Source organism: Panthera onca, chromosome B3, assembly GCF_046562875.1.
Source record: "Panthera onca isolate mPanOnc1 chromosome B3, mPanOnc1 haplotype 2, whole genome shotgun sequence".
NCBI lineage: Eukaryota > Metazoa > Chordata > Mammalia > Carnivora > Felidae > Panthera > Panthera onca.
In genome coordinates this window covers 133879892-133896708 of record NC_138344.1, presented here as the reverse complement: position 1 = coordinate 133896708, position 16817 = coordinate 133879892, and the positions used below count along the sequence as shown (strand labels likewise).

At 50.1% G+C, this 16817-nt stretch overlaps 1 protein-coding gene across 4 annotated transcripts in view; it reads left to right on the top strand.

The window, feature by feature from the left end:
• The window catches only part of CCDC88C (coiled-coil and HOOK domain protein 88C), a 130331-nt gene that overhangs the window by 13631 nt on the left and 99883 nt on the right, over positions 1–16817 (top strand). Inside the window, exon 1 of one of the 4 annotated variants that reach the window (XM_078447905.2) lies at positions 1802–2155. The exons of the other annotated variants lie outside the window; for them this stretch is intronic. The gene's annotated coding sequence lies outside the window, so the exon portion shown is untranslated. Of the gene's footprint in view, positions 1–1801; positions 2156–16817 lie in introns of those variants that run through there. 4 annotated transcript variants of the gene reach the window in all.

Sequence of the window (16817 nt, the reverse complement as noted above, 5' to 3'; positions counted from 1 at the left end):
GTGCATATATGTTGTTTTTTGTGGTACCTTTAGATAAAACTTCATGTACCGTCTGTACCTTTTCCCCACTCAGCCAGTTTTTTCTATCTGTCTGTTTCCTGTAGTGGTTGTATTTGATAAGCATGGGCTGGCTAGTTAAAATTAGAAGTATCTCTAGAAGTGTGTTCCCTCAGTTGGAGAAAGGAAAGACTTTTATCAAAAGTAAGAATAGAAGGAAATGTACGTTTGATAATCATTGGTGGGAACATAGTAAACTTCATAGGTTCCTCTCGAGAATTCATGTGGTCTGTAGCGTTTAGTGTTTAGTTCAAGCAAAGCCTCCTTAGGTGGGTGTGACCTGCTTTGATGGATAGGGACAGTGCTCAGGGGAGCTTAGGGTCCACACAGGCCTTTTCTACAGTACCAGTACTGGCAGAATTTGCTTTGTGAAAAATACATTGTATCAGATTTGCAGGGGAGTACTTATCTTCTCCACTTTTGATTTTATAGAGGGGGGCTGTGAGGCTTCACAGGAGACAGAGGGGGGATATTCTTTTAAAAAAATTTTTTTTTTCTTTTTTTACATTTATTTATTTTTGAGAGACAGAGCACAAGTGGGGGAGGGGAAGAGAGCGAAGGAGACACAGAATCTCAAGCAGGCTCCAGGCTCTGAGCTGTCAGCATAGAGCCCCATGCGGGGCCTGAACTCATGAACCGTGAGATCGTGACCCGAGCTGAAGTTGGGCGCTTAACTGACTGAGCCACCCAGGCGCTCTGGAGGGGGGATGTTCTTGATTTCGTAGCTTATATTTACGTTTTGAAGACGTTAAAAGTAACATTTTTTATTATAAAAATTTCTGATCGCAGATGGGGAGAAATCAGGAAAAGTAGGTTCACCCATGATCATGCCACTTAGAGCTGCTGTGGTTAACGTTTTGGTGTTTATGCCTTCCATCTCTGTGTCTGTGTGTACATGGGTTTCACAGTGTGGATTATATCCTCTATGCTATTTGTAACCTTTCTTTTCACTTACTGTGCAGTGAGCATTTTCCCACGTCACTAAATGTTCTTTCATTACATGAATTTTAATGTCTACATGGCACTTGATGGCTCCACCATTGTCGCTGGTACGGAGTTATTTCTGTCTCAGAATTATAAACAATACAACCATGAACATACTGGGTACTTGAGCCTTTCAACAAATGTTTTCATTTCCTTGGGATAAATTCGTGGTATGGAATTGCTGGGTCAGAGGGCATGAATACTTTGAGGACCCCGGTTGCTCACTGCCAGAATTGCCTTGTTTTTTCTGGCCGGATTGCCCGTTGGCGCCCTTTGCGTATTAAGATGTGCAGTGTTTCATATCGCTGCTGAATGAATAATGAAGATTTCTGTGTCTCTGCCGTGTGGATGAAGGTCTGAGATTTTTACTGTGTGCCTGGGCACGTTTCCTTGTGTTGGAGTATTACTGGATGCTGGTCTGGAATCTCCAGCAGGACAGCCTTCCGGCAATTGTGGTGTGGTGACCGAATGTTGTCGTGAGCTGTGCGGTGCAGCCCCAGGCCTGGGAGGCCTTCATTAGAGAGGCCCCTGTGTCCTGTCCCCAGTCAGGGGTAGGAGCTCTTTTTCTGTTAATGGGCTTGACCCGGGAGCTTGCCTACTTCCCTGTTACTATTCGCGGTCAGTTTACAGTGCAAGAGGGAACCTTCCAGGCTGTGTTGGGAAGTGAGCCTGAGAGGGGCGGTGGTCTGCACGGACCCCTCCTTTCCTCTTTCCTTCATCTCACTTCCTGTCCCTCATTGTCTCTAGTGCAGTGATGAAATGTGGGCTGAGGAAGCCCTGGGGGCCCAGAGGGGAGGGTGTCACTCACCAGGGGTTGCCTGGTTCCTTTCTCTTTCTTGTTGTTAAAGCCTTTCTCCAGACCTGAGGTGCCCACCTCCAGTGGGCGGAAGAGAGGCCACAGGGCACAGGAGGGAGTTCCCCAGCCTGGGAAAGGGCAAAGCTCATGGGGGAGCTTTCTGTAGGGCGTGACACTTGTCCTGAGTCTTGGAGGATTGGCAGGGAGCTAGGCTGGCTGAAAATGGGGTGCGTGGAAGGGGGTGTCCTGGGAGAGGAAAAGCACCTGCAAAGCTGTGGAGACATAAGACAGTCTGAGGACTGATTGAATCACTTCAAGGTGGCTAGAGGTTGGGTGTCTTTGTGGGTGGTGATGGGGGGAGCCTGGAAAGATGAGGTTTCAGGGAAGTGGATGCCATGCTAATGAATTTGAACTTCATCCTAAAGGACTTGGGAATCTTTGGAGAGTTTTTAAAAGGGAAAGTTTAAAAAAGGCAATGCTGGCACCAGCATGAAGAACAGATTGGTGTCAGAGGGAGTGGGGAGTCAGGGCAGATCATGGGGGTCTGGACCAAGGCAGGGGTGAGGGGACGAATTCTGAGAGACTCCGTGGGGTGTTGCCCATATGGGGCTATGGATAGCAGCGTGCTTGGTGCCCCACCTGGAGCGAGCTTCTGAGGGGAGGGCAAAATGCATTACCAGACCCAGGACCACTGAGAGCTGCAGCAGATCTGACCCTCACTCCCACCAGGGTCCTGGGGTTCAGGACCCGCCCGATGGGGTGGCCGTGACTCTGAGTCAGCTGGAGGGGGGCAGCTTTCAGGGCCACTAGAATTCTGTTTTTCTACACTAAACAGAAGGTATTTACTCCTGACCTGTGACCCTTCCTGTCCTGCTGACCAGGGTGGGGCAGATGGGGCTGAAGACCCAGGGTCATGTGCTTTGCAGTCCCAAATCTACCAAGAGGCAGGTTTTGTTTCCGCAAAATGGGAGACTAAGTGTCAGTTGAACTTGATTTATTTGTTTTTTTCTCCTTTTTTGTTTTAGAAGAAATGCTGTTGAGGCATATGAAATAGCAAGCAGGAACTTCGAGACTTAGTTTTTACCCCCGTCAGAAGGCTAGAAGAAGATAACCGTGCTTCCTATGAGCCAGGCCCTGGCATAGTGGGGAGGAAATTGCTGTCCCCATTTTACAGATTAGAGAAGGGAGGCTCAGCAAATAAGATATGGAAACAGCCCTGAAGAGCTGCAGGGTTTCTTGGTCGTTAGTTGCTTGGTGAAATGCCTTTTTTTTTTAAATTTTTTTTTTTAACGTTTATTTATTTTTCAGACAGAGAGAGACACAGCATGAACGGGGGAGGGGCAGAGAGAGAGGGAAACACAGAATCTGAAGCAGGCTCCAGGCTCTGAGCCATCAGCCCAGAGCCCGATGCGGGGCTTGAACCCGCGGACCGCGAGATCGTGACCTGAGCCGAAGTCGGACGCTTAACCGACTGAGCCACCCAGGCGCCCCTGAAATGCCTTTCTAAGAAGCCTTCTGTAGTCCATTGTGTAGGGAGATAGCTTGCTGTAGGTAGAGAGTCTGTTTTATAAAGGTTGGCAGGGCCACCAGGATCTGCACTGACACCAGAGTGAGGTGGATCCTGAGCTCAGAAGCTTTGCGTGGTGGGCCAGGCTGGGAGCGCTGCTTCCTGAGGCTCTCCCGTGTTGAAAACTAGATTTCACACCAGCCTGGAGCCCCAGAGGAAGGGACTGGATTGCTTCAGGCACCTTGTGAGGCCAGCAGTTCCGGGGTTGGGCGGTGGGTGGGATGGAGGGAACAGCTGGCCTCAGACTTCATCCTGCACCCCCAGAGCAGCAGGAAGCAGAGAATCGGGGTTAATTGCAGAGGGTGGGGAGGGGTGAAAGGTGGGTCTGATGTAATTAGTGGAGCTGGAATTTGGCCAGGCCATGGAGGCTGAAGGCGAGGAGGGGAGAGAGAGAGACACACACACACAAAGACAGAGGAGGCGGGGGAGTATGTGTATAGACACCATCCTTTCTGGTCTGCGTGGGCTCCCCCTCCTGGCCTTGAGTCCAGACCTTGAACTGTTGGGGCTTTGCCTCCTGTCCCTGAGCTGCCACACCTTCCCTCCCAGGTGCTGAGGGTGCCACCCAAGGTCCCTTGGGCTGCCAGCTGGCTTTGGGCTGTTCACAGCACGGAGCCCAAAAACCTGGTACAGGATTGGCCCAAGGGACCCACTCAAACCTCTGCTTCTGCGAATCCGAACTTTGTCCCAGCTCCTCTCCTTCTGAACGGCCCTTCTTTCCTGAATCCTGTTTCTGATACATGTTCTCTCGCCATGAATTTCCTTCTCCACTTTTAGCTCAAGTTTTCTCATAGCCAGTGGCCATTCGTTTAAGAAGGGTCTTTTTGTGAGCCCTTCTCTGAAGGTCTGGGCACAGAATGGAGCGGGGGGTGGAAGCTTGGCTGGGGGCGGGGGGGTCACCCCACCACCGGGCAGGTGGTCTGAATTTGTGCTTCCAGCAGAATATTGGCTAAGCCAGGCCGCGAAGCTCTCCGATGCCGAGGATGGGCCATGCTGCTTGTAGGTGGAGCGAGTTGGCGTCCTTTTCAGTTAGCTCTTGTTGCTCACACATTCAGAGTGGAGCCGGGAGTGTTGAGGATCCAGCACTGCTGGGTGAATGAAGGTGGTAGAAACAACTTTCGTAGTGCACTAGGCACCAGAGACGTAGGAAGCGGTTAGAGGCACCGATGCCCTTTGTGACGAAAAGGAGGGAAGTGGATTTCTCAAGGTTTGAGAAAAAAAGAAGGGTCTCTCCCTTGCCTTGGGTTTTGGTGTTTGGTGCCGAGATCAGCATGTGGGATGTTACAACTCCTTTGTCAGGAGGAGTCCCTGAAGAACTTGCCCGGGCAGGCTTCGCCCCTCCGTAAAGCCGCCCGCGTGGCTCACGTCCAGGGCTAATAGCAGTTTTCCTTATTCAGCCTTTCTTTCTGGAAAGGCAGAGTTTTTCTCCTACTTGGCCACAGATTCAGGGCCTTGGTCCTTAATCTTAAGATAGAATTGCAGTCGTTTTTCTGGTATTGAGGAGGAAGACCAAGGAGGATGAGGAAGTGCTCTTAAATCGGTGGGTTCAGCAAGGTTGATGGAGGTGTTGAAGAGGCCCCCAGTTCTGAGTTTGTTGGTGGTATGTTGACGGAAGGTGGAGGTTTTGGAAGGGCTGTGCCAGCTACACCCTGCAAGGTTTCCACTGGCTTGGGATTTAGGTTTCTCAAGAGGTTAAAGGGGGGAGGGAGGTGTTCGAAGTATAGGGCCATGCTCTGACCCTATACTGACCCTATACCCTATACTGATGGGGCAAACGCAGCTTCGGGGGGATCGGGGGAGCCTCGCATTGCTTCTGTCCACCTAGAAAAGAAGGCAAAACTGAAAAGAACAAGCCCTTCACTCAGGGTCTCAGAATCGCAATTCAGGGAGCACCAAACATGACCGAGTAACCAGAGAGTGGGGTTACTGTGTGGGGAAAGTAAGGGGTTTTTATGAGAAAGAAGAAAAGGGGGTGATTACATGATGCCGATAGGGAAAAGGAGAGAAAAAGCCTGCTAACGTAGGCCTGATGGGTTGAGCTGCTTCTGATGACTTATCTCATTGATTATTTTATTGAAGCTACCAAACACAGCCGTCCCTGATGTGTATTAATTAATTTTACTGTCCTCATATGATACAACTGCCAGTTGCTCTGTTGAAAGTTTACGAGCAACTGCTAGTAAAACTGTTGCCACTTCTGGCCCAGTTCAAGAGTTCGTATCAGTTGGAAAGGAAAATGGAGCTTGAAAGCAGGGTGTCCAGAAACGTCGTACGGTGGCACACTTCCGTTGGCTGGGGGGGGGGGGGTAGTCGGGTTTGCTTTCTCAGCTAGGGGCAGGATGTTAGCCACTGGCCCGTGGAATGGATGAGCAAGCTCTGTGGGGCGAAGGCCAGGAAGGTGAAGCCAGAGGGGGAAGAACCAGATGGAAGCTGGGGGGCCGGGGGCAGAAATAAGGGCAAACTCCACTGCTTTGTCAGGTTGGGTCATGTTATTCTTTCAAGGGTCTAGAAACTTGTGTGTCCCTGTTCCTACCGATGTGACTTAGGCTGGATCATTGAACCTCCCCTGTAAAGTGTGGGTAATACCATATTGCAGGTTGTCATGAGGCTCAGGTGAAATAGTGCCAAGTTTCTTGAGTCTGTGAATGCTCATGGCAGTGGCTCCTCTCCCAGACTGACCTGGCATTTGGTCAGTATGAAGGGGCCAAACACAGCACAAAAAGGAACTGTAAGCCTCTGTCTGCAGAGGCGCGGGATCCTGCAAGCTCACCGCTCAGATTGGTGACCTCGGGCAGCTTCATCTCTGAGAGTGTTTATCTGAAAACGAGGATATGAATAGCGCCTGCCTCAGAGACTATGAGGAGGGTTGAATGAGGGCCTTGTGCAGGTTCCCTGCCAGCCGTGAGGATAAGATGCGCACTGGTGGAGCAGAGGGTATCGTGGGCAGGTCTGCCCCTCTGGGTGTGCTTCGTTGATTTCTTAGTGGGTGGCTTATGGACGGGCCCTTCCAAGAGGTGCACTGTGATTGGTTTGGGTTAGTCCAATGAGCATGCACGTATGTGCTTGATTTGCCGTACATATTTTTCTCCTATATGAGCTTTTTTAAAAAGTTTACTGTGTGCTCATGGTGTGGAGTGTCTTAGGCCTATTACACATATTATCTCATGATTTTATCTGCCACCAGCAGTGAAACACCTTAAAAGTAGGCACTACATCTTTGTGTCTCACCCCATCAGCATGGAAACATTTCAGCGTGTGTTAGAGACAAGATACGAAACAACAGAACAGACAACGACTCACTCTGGAGTGAGTCTGGAGTAAGTAAATTCAGGGAGTAAGTAAATTCAGAAAGTAAGTCCTGGCATTCAGGGAGTTCATTACTGTGCTGGGCTTGGACCCAGGATCCTATCTCTAGGCGAAAATAGTCCTACAGAGTTCCCTGACCTGTTGCTTCTTTCTAGACTAATTGGAAGACAGGTCCGTGTGTGTGTGTGTGTGTGTGTGTGTGTGTGTACATATATGTGCATATATGTACATTTAATGTTAATTTTTGAGAGAGAGCAAGTGAGCACAAGCAGGGGAGGGGCAGAGGGAGAGAGAGACACAGAATCCGAGGGAGAGGCTCGAGGGGCTCAAACTCACGAACTGAACCATGAGATCATGACCTGAGCCAAAGTCAGAGGAGCTTAACCACTTAACGACTGAGTCACCCAGATGCCCCAGGGCCTTGCTTTTTTCATTCTGTGTGTCCCTTGAGTGCCTGACACACATCAGGGACTGGGGACCTGACTGTTGAGGAGGTCACTGGGGGCAAATGAGATCGAAATGGGGTGGGGTGGCTGGAGCCTTTGAATCCCACTCTTAGAGGGGACCCCCGCTGCTTTCACACCAACCTGCAAGCTTTCATGTGGTGTTTGCTTTGTTGATGGAGATGCCATCTGTCAGGTACTAGGGAGGCCCAGTCCCTGGGGGGTGGAAATTACATTGATTGTTTTCAACTTTGTCTAGCCAGCTTGGCTCCCCTGAGGTTAGTAATGTTTAGGCTTAATGGCTTTAAAACTTTAAAAATGAATGCCTTCTTTCCAAACCACAGCAACCAAACAGGCTTTTCCTCCTGCTCTTGTAACCAGTCAGAACAGTTTACTTTCCTTTAAAATGTGGAATTGTGGCTGCTTAAAGTATCAAACTCTGGGGGTGCCTGGGTGGCTCAGTTAGGCATCTGACTTCAGCTCAGGTCGTGATCTCACAGCTCTTAAGTTCAAGTCCTGCCTTGAGCTCTGTGCTGACAGCTCAGAGCCTGAAGCCTGTTTCAGATTCTGTGTCTCCCTCTCTCTCTGCCCCTCCCCTGCTCCTGCTTTGTCTTTGTCTCTCTGTCAAGAATAAACAGTAAAAAAAAAAATTTACAAAAAGTATCAGAAACTTTGAAGCAGGTTGTCACTTCTTGTGCCAAGTTGGTCTTCTAGTCACTCTCTCCTTTTTACAGTGAGAATTCTGAATGTTGGAATTTTATAGCATAGAGCTTACAAAATTGGACTTTTCAGATGGAAAGGGACTAAGTCGCAGCTGTACATGTCCCAAGGTTGAGATGCCAGAAAAATGAAGAGTGGGTGGTTTCTTTAGCTGCCTAGGGCAGTTAATCCAAAATGGTTTGCCCCCACTTTCCGAGGAAGGCAGATGGGGACTGAAGTATAGGTCGCCTGGGAGGAAGAAGTGCTTAGATCTGACCTGCTTCTCTTTCCATCATCTGTCATCATCCTGGTTTCTTCCTTTGGGAGGTAAACTCCCAGGCTGCCTTCACCTCGTTTGCCCCCAGCCCATGTGCTGGGGCCTGGGGGGGGGGGGGTGGTGCTCTGGACAGTGTCCTTCCTGGACCCCAATGTTCTGTAGACAGTAGACAGCAGAGTCTTTCCTCCCTTGGCGCAAGCGACCTGACCCCTCTAAACCATTTCCTCCTTTGTCTAAGGGGAATAATTGAACTTGACTCCCTGGGTCAGAGTGCTTGCACTCCCGCGTGGCACCTGCTGCAGAGCTGGAGGCTGGTGCCGGCAGACTGTGCCTGTTACCAGGCTGTAGTACTTACGTCTTTGCCCCACTCTGTGCCCACCTGCCTCCCCCTCCACTCCTGTGTCTTGTCTTGGTACTTTTTCCTGTCAGAGCACCTTACCTTGGTCTTCCTCTGTGAACGTAGGTTTATTTATCTTCCTGAGCCCTGCCATTTCAGCTCCTACCTGCTTTTCTAGGTCCTGCACCCGTTTCCAGCTTTTTTCTCAGGGCAGGAACTGGCAGCCTTGGACTTACCAGGGACTGGGGGCAGTAAATGCCGACTGATGGGCCGCCCGGCCACTTGGTGTCTGAAAGAAGCAGTGCGCCTGCCCCACCGGTGCCTCCCTGGCCTGAGGGTCCAGGGCCAGCCTGAGTACTGCTGCAGGCAGCTTTAGGTGACAAACTAGACTCCAGTGTCCCTGCTGTGGTGCATCGCCTGCATTGAAACTGGGTCTTTATCCATCCGGTGTTCAAAAACTGGGAGAAATTGGGGCGCCTGGGTGGCGCAGTCGGTTAAGCGTCCGACTTCAGCCAGGTCACGATCTCGCGGTCCGTGAGTTCGAGCCCAGCGTCAGGCTCTGGGCTGATGGCTCGGAGCCTGGAGCCTGTTTCCGATTTTGTGTCTCCCTCTCTCTCTGCCCCTCCCCCGTTCATGCTCGGTCTCTCTCTGTCCCAAAAATAAATAAAAAACGTTGAAAAAAAAATTAAAAAAAAAAAAAAAAACTGGGAGAAATTGATTTCTTAAAAAAAAACAAACAAAAAAAAGAGGTCAGAGTGGGAGAGAGCCAAAGCATAAGAGACTCTTAAAAACTGAGAACAAACTGACGGTTGATGTGGGGTGGGAGGGAGGGGAAGGTGGGTGATGGGTATTGAAGAGGGCATCTTTTGGGATGAGCACTGGGTGTTGTATGGAAGCCAATTTGACGATAAATTTCATATATTAAAAATGAATAAATAAATAAAGGCAAAGCCTCTTTGATGAACCCTTTCACAGCCTTTTTAAACAGAGAGTAATTGGAATCGTCACCAGTGAAGGTTTCCTCTTTTCTTTTTTCCTTTCGAAAGTGTCTTCCTCTAGTTCTGAATGACTGAGGTTCTTTCCCTGCTCTGGGAGGTCAAGGTCAGGACATGGGACTTCCATTTCCATAACCATCCTCCTCCTCCAAAGGGTCTAGTTGGGTTGGGTTCTTTTGGGAGGGGGCCACGTGGTGAGGAGGGATGGTCGTGCCAAAGTCCATAGGTCATTTAAATTCCCAGGTGTGTGTGAGCTCCCAGGTATAGTCTCTGGAAAGGAGAGCTTGAACCACTGGGGAAGATCAGGTTGGCAGGAACAGGGTCAACTGGGAGCAGCTATTATGGTGGTCCTGATGATAGCTGCCACCCTGAGAGTCCCCAGAAGGCCTGGAGCAGCCAGATGGAGCTGGGAGGTGAATTCATGATGTGACTCTGAAATGCGAGTGTATGTTCACATTTGGATGGGAAGAGCTTAGAAAGTATGAGGTAATTACCAAAAAAACCCAAACCAAACCAAAAAAATATGGTATGCTCAGGAAAATTGAACTTTTAGGGGTGCCTGGGTGGCTCAGTCGGTTGAGCGTCCGACTTTGGCTTAGGTTGTGATCTCAAGGCTTGTGAATTCGAGTCCCACCTCAGGCTCTGTGCTGACAGCTCAGAGCCTGGAGCCTGATTCTGATTCTGTGTCTCCCTCTCTCTCTCCCTCTAACCCACTCGCATTCTGTCTCTGTCTCTCTCAAAAATAAATAAACATTTAAAAAAAATTAAAAAAAAAAAAGAAAATTGAACTTTGTCTTTAAGGAGGCTGCCTGGTTTTCGAAATCCTCTTTGACTTAAAAGGCAAGGAACACCACCCACGTTCACAGCAGCATTATTCACAATAGCCAAGGTGTAGAAGTAATAACCCAAGTGGGTGGATGGGTAACAAAATGTGGTGTGCGTACACACAATGGAATATTAGCCTTAAAAAGGAAGGAAATTCTGACACCTTCTACATGGATGAACCTGGAGGACATTAGGCTAAGTGAAATAAGCCAGTCACAGAAAGACGAATACTGCATGATTCCACTTACAATCAGGGACCTGGAACAGTCAGATTCATAGACCTAGAAACCGTTAGGATGGTGGTAAGTGCAACGGTGTGAATGCGGTAACGGTACTGACCCGTACGCTTAAAATTGGTTAAGATGGTAAATGTTAATGTGTATTTTACTTGGTTTTAGGTTGTGTGTTCTACCATAGTCTTACCCCAAAAAAGGACTGAACCCGTTACCCTTTCCTTCTGGAGGCCCCTGTTCTCTCCTCTCTCTGGTCCTTGGGAGAATCATTGTTTCGATTTTTTGTTTTGTTTTCGGCTCTGGGAATCCCCACAGTAAAGTGAGACCAGCTGTTGGCTTTTTGCATCTGGTTCCTGGAAGGTGGCTTCAGTGACACTTTTCAAAGGGTGCTGCGAGGGTAGCTGTGGGCTTTACCTCTTAGGGTCTGGCAGTGTGGATTTGAAACAGCCAGTTAGCAAACAAAGAGGTTGAACTGGTGTGTGCCCCACGAAACCTCACAGCCCCACAGGTTTCTGCGGTTGAGGGGCTTTATTTGGTGTTGATACCTGTGAGATAGCCAGCTTGCATGATTTCTGCATTTAACACACAGCTCATGGCATGCTTTGGGTGTTGCGCTGAGTTAGATGGGTCCCCACCCTCTATGGTATGGTAATGAGTATGGTAATGAGGTAGAGATGCTAAAAGTATAAATGGAGAGGATGATAGGAGGTTTTTGTGGAACATATGGCTCTGTGCCAGATGCTGGTCTCATATTTTCTGGAGGAATGAGGAGAGTGTCTAATAAGAACATACGTGATGTTAATCATAAAGGGCTTGAGACCCCAGCCCCAGCTTAAAAGTGCCGTGTCTCTGCCCCGTTTCGATGGCTTAATGACAGTGGGGGGCTACTTGAACAGGGTCAGTCAGCATTTCTTTTATTTTCCTTTCCTTCCCCGCACCGCCCCCCCCCCCCCCGCCATCTTTTTTTTCTTCTTGTTTACTGTAAAGGAATAACCTTTTCACCTGGAGTCAGTGTAGGGATTTTTCCACATCAAAGCAATTAATCTTGAGTCCTGGCAACCAGGATACTCCTGCTGATGATGGATAGTCCTAAGATATGAGGACTTTTTAGAAGTTCCTGCTTAAATCAAGCCAGGATTAAATTGTCAGACACAGAAGCATCCCTTTCCCCTTGAGGTCTTCTGGGTCTAGGTCAGTGACTTCATTTTTGAATTGGAATCACATCTGTCCAGAAGAGAAGTTGGGAGGCAGTGAGGGGGATGGTGGTAGCAGAGGTGAGAACACACAACCCCTCCAATTCCCATTTTAGTGTCTGGACTTGGAGGGAGAGTGGATGGAGCCATTTTTCTTCTCCCCTTACCTACCCCTACATGACCTATAAAGGCCCCGCTCGGCTCTTAGCTGCTGAGGCCTTAGTATGAACTAATCTGACCCTCTTCCCGGTGGAGGACAGGAATGCTCCCTGTGCACCTCGGTTTTTCTTGGATCTGCTGCTGGTCTGGCATCCAGACTAATGTCCTGCCTTGGGCTGGTGGGCACATGCTGGAGGGAGGGGTCCTTTTCCATCTGGAAGTGAGCCTTCTCCGCACCCCCATGAAGGAGACCTTGGCCTGCTCTGCAGAGCGAGGTACCTGGATGCTTGCTTTTCTGTCTTCTGTTGTTACCACGTAAACGATGGTCATCTGAGTAAAACTTCACATTAAAGGACAGAAGGCAGATGTCTCCCTGCCTTCCTGCCATCTCAGCACATCAGAGGGGCTCATAGTTCACCATCCTTCCCAGCCAAAATCTCTTTGCTAAGAAGGGAGTCTCTGGCTTTTGTGGGGACAGCTGGCGGTTATTAATACCCGAGGAAGTCCATCACACAGGCCCCAAAGGGGAGGAGTTAGCATCTCTCTCCCCAAGCATGCTTCTGAGGCACAGCCTGCTGTGAGAACAGACCTCGGTCTTTATTTGGTTGCAACGTCATGTGTTAGAGTGTTCCAATCCTTTTTTAGTCATTTTCTGTGCTTCCCAAGTGGCTGACAGCTTGCCATGTGTATTTCTTGTTTACAGATCCGTTTGAGAGCTTATTGTGAGCATCTGAGTGCTGTCCTGAGCAGCAGACACACTCATAGTGTGCTCTTGCCATAGCTTGTGTCACCCAGGAACGGCTCAAGTCCTCGGCTGGGATCTCGAGTCCCCATGGTGGACTGGGACAGATGCCTTAGCCTGGGGTGTTGCTGGGGCAAGTGCCACCTGGTTCCTGCCTGGACCTCCGAGTGTAGGAAGCCCAAGGTTTAGAGGAAGCATCAGTGCTCTGGAAAGCTGGGCTGAAGCCCAGAGCTACCCTCATTCTACACAAGCAAGGGGGTCAGGGTGGGGGAACGGGGGGCGGTGGGAGAGGGGCTCGGCTGGGGCTATGCAGCGAGTTAACAGCAGAGCTGGAACCCAGCTCTCATGTGACATTACAGAAATCTGGTCATACGGTGACTGGGGCTCATTTACCACCCCGATCCTCTCTCATGCTAGCCAGAGGCACGGCTGGGACATGCCTGGGGCCTGATAAATGTTCCTCTGTGGTGTTAAGGCTCAGGAGACTGTGACAGAGGGGTGTTTCAGAACAAGCCCTGCTGGGGTGTGGCTGGTAGAGGGTTAAAGCCAGGAGGGAAATGAGAGACCCAGTTTGGTGGTGGTGGTCTCACCCCAGAATACCTAACATGCTGCACGTGTTCCCCACCCCCACAAAGTGAGATATTTGGCTTTTTTTTTTTTTTTTTAATTATTTATTTTTGAGACAGAGACAGATGATGAGCAGAGAGAGGGAGACACAGAATCTGAAGCAGGCTCCAGACTCTGAGCTGTCAGCACAGAGCCCGACGCGGGGCTGGAACTCACAGACTGTGAGTTCATGACCTGAGCTGAAGTCGGACGCCTAACCTAACCAACTGAGCCACCCAGGCTCCCCCGGGAGATTTGCCTTTTAACTGGCCTGGGTGGGCTTGGGTGTCAGTGTTGTTTAAAAGCTCTCTTGGATGCTTGTAATCAGATGATTGTGATGCGCAGCCAGGCTGAGAACCACTAATCCTGTTCCGCCTGCTCCTCGTTTAGCAAATGGGAAACAAACAGGGCCTTTGAGTGGTTTCCTTTTGTCCCTTCTGTGATTCGGAGGCAGCGGGCAGCTGAGTCCCTCTTGGCTCCCTTCTCCCAAGATTGCTGTCTCATCTCCTATCCCTGTTTCCCCATCAGGCATCAGCCCGGGATCTTGGTGAGGCTGTGGAAAGTTGCTGGAGCAGCACTGGGGAGCCTGTGTACTTGATGTAGACAGATCGACCTGAGAAGGCCTGGGTGTGCTTCCCGGTGCCTTTCTCCAGCCTAACAAGACAGGGCAGGATGGCTTGGGTGTTTCAGTTAGCACCTGGCTTTGGAACTTTGGGGGAGCCAGAAAGTGAGCTCTCTCCCATGCGTGCGGCAGCCGTCAGCCCTGTGCCAGGGTGGTTTTGTCTAGAGAGTGATTCCTACAGTGTGTGCTGCTCAGGAGGCTTGGCCTGGGTGGGTTTCTGGGAGAGGACACAGTGGAGCTGGAAACATGGCCTGGGCCACTTGGCCAGGCCTCCCGGGCTGGCGACTGCCTCCTCTGTCTCCTCCCCATTCTCCCCAGCGAGGCTCTCAGGAAAGCACTGAGCTCTTAAAGCAGGAGACTGTGCATAGCCTCCAGGGGCTTACCTTCTCAACACAGGGCCCTTTGAACCAGAACTGGCTTGTCTTAGAGCCCTGACCTGCTGTTGCTAGAGACCTTGGAGGTTGTTCTTAGGCAAGCGTATTGTTTCTGTTTTGGTGGCCACATGGTGTGATTATCCCTCTTTGAGTTTTAACCATCTAAAGGGGTTATTCCATCCAAAGGGTGGCGGATGCTTTACTCCCATCTAGCTCCTTCTCCTCTAAAAAGGCTTTTGCAGAAAATCCTGGGTGCTCACTGCCCCCCAGTCACTACTACTCAGCTCCAGCTGGCTTCCTCTCAGAAGACCCTCCCTCTGCTGAGTGCCTACTGTGTGCCCACTGCTCTCACGGTACCCCTGGTTCTGCAGATGCAGGACCTGAGGGGCTGAGAGGTTCAGTAATGTAACCAGGCCAAGGCAGCACCTTCACCAGCTTCGGAGCCGAAACTCTCTGATGGCAGACTTCACAAGCAAGTTAAATGATCTTTGCGTAAACCTTTTCTGTTTCCAACCATGTAGTTTATTTTCTTTTCCAGCACAGGCCCTTGTGTTCGAGGCCAGACATTTTGATTTGATGTGAATGGTTGCACCAAAAGCTGATATCACCTTAGGCTTGTTGCTCTGCGTGTTCATGCCTCAGTTTCCTCATTTGTTAACTGAGAATCCTAACAAGATTGGACTGAGGATAAATAAGTCAGTATATTTAAAACACTCAGGGGGCGCTCACTCAGTTATGACCTGAGCTTGATTTCGGCTCAGGTCATGATCTCAACGTGGTGAGATTGAGCTCCATGTCAGGCTCTGTACTGGGCGTGGAGCCTGCTTGAGATTCTGTCCCTCCCAGGGCGCCTGGGTGGCTCTGTCAGTTAAGCGTCCGACTTCAGCTCAGGTCGTGATCTCGTTGTTGGTTAGTTCAAGCCCCGCACTGGGCTTCATGCTGACAGCATGGAGCCTGTTTGGAATTATCTCTCTGCCCCTCCCCTACTCTCTCAAGATATGAAACTAAAAAAAAGAAAAAAAAATTATGTCTCCCTTTCCCGCTGCCCCTCTCCTGCTTGTGCTCACATTGTCTTTCTCTCTCTCCAAAAAAGAATATAAATAATAAATACTCAGAAGAGTGCCTGGCACTTAGTATAGAAGTGGCAATCACCGTCCTTGCATCTGATGGTAGAGGGTGCCCAGCCCAGTCTATTGCATTGGGGTCTGGCTCCCTTCTCTGGCAGAGGTGCTGTAGGTAGAGATCTAAGGCCCCTGAGGTGGACTGAGGGGCTAGACTGGCCCTCTGGATCCCTCAGGTCATTCCAGTGCTGGGTGTGAGGAGAAAGGGTGCCAGCCTACTGGGGAATTGGTGAGGGTTCCCTTTGGTCTGAACAGTCACGCCCCACACCATGATGTGCCACGCAGGCTGCATGGGCAGAAAACAGATTGGCCTCTAGGACAGACTGTCAGCCACCAGGGCAATGAGCAATCAAGATGTGATCATGAAGAGGATGTGTGTGTGCGTGCATGTGCAAATATACACAAATCCTGTTGGTTCTGGCAGGAGTGTGCTGGCTGCATTCACTTTAATTGTAGGTTCATCGTAGGATAGAGAGAGAACAGTCATCAGAAGATCTATAAAAAGTATGAGGTGGGTGGTTCAGGTATTATGACCCCCATTTTACAGATGAGGAGATGAGGCCTTGGCTTCGTTTCTGTTCCTAAGTGGCTTACTCAGGGTCACAGACAGCTCGTGGGTGTCAGACCTGACATCGGAAACCTGATCTTTCTGCTCCTGGTACGGTGTTGTCTTCTGTGCTTCATGGCCTCTGAAATAAAAATGCACGTGGATCAGTTTTCTAGGCGATGGGGAAGGTGGGTAGAGTTGTGTCATAAGCAGCAAGCCCTGTGTCCTATGACAAAAATGGGCTTTTAATACTCCAGAATATCCAGACCCCCTTGGGCACACCCTGAACTTCCCAGGAATGGTACCACCTTCTGGCTTCAAAGCCATCCACCACCTGGTGACCTGAAGCCCATCTCCTAGCACAGGTTTCCTAGGGGGCTATGTAGGGATGGAAGCCCCCCACCTTGGAGGGCTGGGCAAGTTGAAAGATGCCTGACACCTTGCTGGTCCCCATGCACTGGCTCCCTTTCTTATTGAGGCTGCGGGAGGCTCCCAACTTCATAATGCTGCCAGGAGACTGCTGGCTTTCAGAGCTGGTGGTGGTCTGGGCCACAGGCCTGATGGGGAGGGCGTGGTGGCGAGTGCAGCCACGGGGGCATTTCTTGTGTTAAGGTTCCTTGTTTGGGCAGGAGAATGCCGCATATGGGAGAGATGGGGGAAGGCATGTTGGGGCTCTGGTTGGGTGACATTCGTTGGTAGGCTTCTTGTTATCTTAGATTGTTAGAAGTATCCAGAATCCTATAGATAAACCCTGGCCGACAAACCACTTTTCACCTGGAGTTCTGATGCTTTGGCATCTTACAGACCCTTGAACCTAAACCTCAAAGCAATACCAGCCTGGGGCACTGTGCTCCTGGTGGGCCTTGTCTGTCAGAAAGGGAGAATTTGTGGGTGCTGGTCTTACCATGTGGTTCACTGGAAAAGGCTCTCGGGA